Genomic DNA, 3,443 nt, shown 5'->3' with positions numbered 1-3,443 from the left:
CACGGCAACAAAACGGATTCCATTCGTCAAAACGGATTTCATTGGTATTTATTGCGGAAAAAAAAAACAAAAATAAAAAAAAGAAAATTTTTTTTTTAACTTATCAAATATTTAACTTTTAATAATTTTTGAAAAAATAATTTAAGTAATAATCGTATAGGAATTGAATTAATAGAAATTATATATAATTGCATGAAATTGCATTTATGGAAAAATTCTCCTCTAATCTTCTTTTCTTTCCTTTTCTTTTTTTTTTTTTTTTTCTTTTTTCTTTGATGCAATTTTCAGAATCGTTTGCTATTTTCCTAATAATTTTTATCTCAAATTTTTGATTTGTGATGAGAATTATCGGATTACTATTAGTAAATTTATGTAAACAATTGCAGTATGAGCGCTAATTTTTTGACAATCCACAATTGAGCTCAATTTTTTAAACAAAATTTAAAGAGTGCAAAAAAATTTTTTCTATTCTAAAATTTTGCAATATTATTTGTTTTTCTCTTCCTCCCTCCCTCTCCCCTCTATTTCATCTCTTTTTCCCTCTTCTTTTTCTCCTCTCCCTCTCTCTCCCTCTCTCTCTCTTTTTTTCTTCCTTCATTTTTTAAAACTCTTTTCATGTTTGTAATTCATTTCTTTATAAAAGAGTAAATTTAGAAGGAATTTTTTTTTTTTTTTTTTGGAAAATTTTAAGTAATTAATAAAATATTGAAGAATTAAGCCTTTTCATTAATACAAAATAACAAATATTTTCATTTTAGTTAATTTAAAGAAGTATAATTATTCAAGTTTAATATTTATTAATTAATTAGTAATACATTCAGCTTTAGTTAATTTAAAGAAGTATAATTATTCAAGTTTAATATTTATTAATTAATTAGTAATATATTCAGTTAATTATTTGAAACTATTGAAAAAAAAAATGTTCAAATTAATAATACTTAAGCATGAGAAATCATTTTTTTTTATTTTTTTGTTTTCTTTTTTTACATTAATATTTATTTTGAATGAAACACGAAATAGTATATATCATGTAAAATATACTAACCATATGGATAAATCTTAGGAAAGGTAGCATCTGTTGCTGTTCTGTTGAACACATGTGCCTCTTGAGTTTCCTCTTCAGTACTTTGTCGTCATTCAACGATGAGAAGTGTTTGAGTCTGATACAGTTCGATCCAATTCGATCCGATTGATTGTACAGTTTCCGTTTTCTAAAAAATTTGAAATTAGGAAAAGTTATCTTTTGCAATTGTTTATTAGATATTTCGTTAAAATTTTTTTTTTTTTATTTTTATGAATTTATAGAATTGATGAATTTTGTGGTATATCAATTTAGAAGAGAGCAATTTAAATAATTTGCTAATGATTTATTTTGTTGAAAAAAATTTAGAAATTTAAGCTCATTCAAAATTATAATTTATTTCATTCAAAAAAATAATACTTTTAAATTATTTAAATTTTTAGTCAAGTTTTTTTTTTTCTATTTCAAATGATTGTTTATCGATGAAGAATTAAGAGTTTATTTTAAATAGCTATTTACAAATCGATTAATATTAACTTTAATTTAGCCTTAAGAAACAAATTTGAAAATTTCAGACAAAATGTATTACTGAAGTTTTTATTGTTTTAATTTTGAGGAAAAATTAATTATTGCATTCAAATTAATTTTTCTTTTCAAATTAATTAATTAAATGCAAAAAATATATCACTGAAAAAATGCACAAATTTTTTAATATTTCAATGTTTGCAATTGCTTAAAAAACGATGTTCAGCTAGAAATTAATTAATTAACTTAAAATAGATTTGATAGAGATTAGAAACCGCAGATTTGACTGATAATCTATATCGTGCGCAATTGTTCGGTGAGAAATTTACCGAAGTGACGTTGCTTGTTTGCTTGGTTACTTTACTATTTATCAAATGGATGGATGAAGTTAGTGCAGATTATTGCGGATGTGAGACTGAGACTATCTTAATCATCCTATCTAATTGTTTATTCTGACCCCATTAGCAATAGGGAAAGGTCAAATCTTGTTTGTTTATTGTAATGTCTAAAAGTTCTTAACGAATCAAACAGCAATAACAGTTTACTTTTTTTTTAGCTTTTTTTAGCTAATAAATTTAAATTAAATTCCGATTCAGAAAAAAAAACTAACAAATTATGAAATTATGAAATTTCGATCCGGACAATTTATTGAAAATTACACAAATTCGAGGAAATTTGATTACATTTTGATTTTTGATCTTTTGACAGATTATTTCAAAATCCTATTTAAATTTTTAATTCCAAGCAGTCATTTCATAATTTGTCTTAGTTTTTGACCAATGAATATAATTACTGTTTCAATATTATTTAATTTTTTGACTTTTTCCTTTTTTTTTTTAAAATATTATTTGATTTTTTTTTTTTTTATTTCGTAATGGTAGTTCAATCCTAAAAAGCGAATAAATATTCGGTAATTAGCATTGTATAGCCCGTCCCTTTATATATATATATATAAGAGGATTTGAAGTTAATGAGTAGCACTGCTTCATTAGTTTTAATGAGAAAATGAAAAAGATGATAGTGCTGTACTGTGGTAAGTCATTTTAATGAGATCATTCTTCAATGATGGCTTTTGGCTTATTTCCTAGCTACTACTAGCCTAAAAAGTATTAATATATTAAATGGGTCCTAGTCTAATTATTTGTCATCAACAAACAATCCGATTAGGATTGAAAATGAGCATTACAAATTAAACAAATCTAACCTTCTCCAACATTCACTATCATTAATTGCAAATATTGACTAATTAAAAGGATGTAGTTCGAATCATCGGATAGTTCGACTAGTTATCATTAACTTCTGTTCTAAACGATTCTAATCAGTGAACAACTGTATCATAATGATATTGGAAATGTTCTGAATATGCAAACATCGAGAAAACAAATCGTAAAATTTTTTTCTTATTATTTAACTAATTAATTAGTGAAAATCAATAATGAATTAACATTAAAATACAACAAATTTCGGATATTTTTCTCGTAAATTTCTTTTTTTTTTTTTTGGTAAGGAGATTTCACGTCATATTCAAAAATAGCAGAAAATTTTTTGGATCTTCGTTTACTTATTCTAATTGAAAGAATGAAAGATTGAACAGTTTTAAAATTTGATTTTCAGTTTTTACTTTTTCAAATTTATGATACTTTCATCAAGTACCATAAATTTGAATACCAAATGTCATATAGATTGATAGAATTTTTTTCCATATATTTTTAATTTATTGAAATTATATATCGGATCCAATATTTAATATGCTAAAAAAAAGAAGAAAAAAGAAAACAAGTTTCGACTTCATGTTTCTAAAGCTTACATAAGCTAACAGTTGGCAGAATTTGATCCCGCTCACAGGTAAAAATGAAAATAACATAATTGTAGTATATATCCAACTTTGTTAAAAAAA

Source organism: Loa loa (genome assembly GCF_000183805.2).
Source record: "Loa loa unplaced genomic scaffold supercont3.300, whole genome shotgun sequence".
Taxonomy (NCBI): domain Eukaryota; kingdom Metazoa; phylum Nematoda; class Chromadorea; order Rhabditida; family Onchocercidae; genus Loa; species Loa loa.
Note: the sequence above shows the minus strand (reverse complement) of the source record.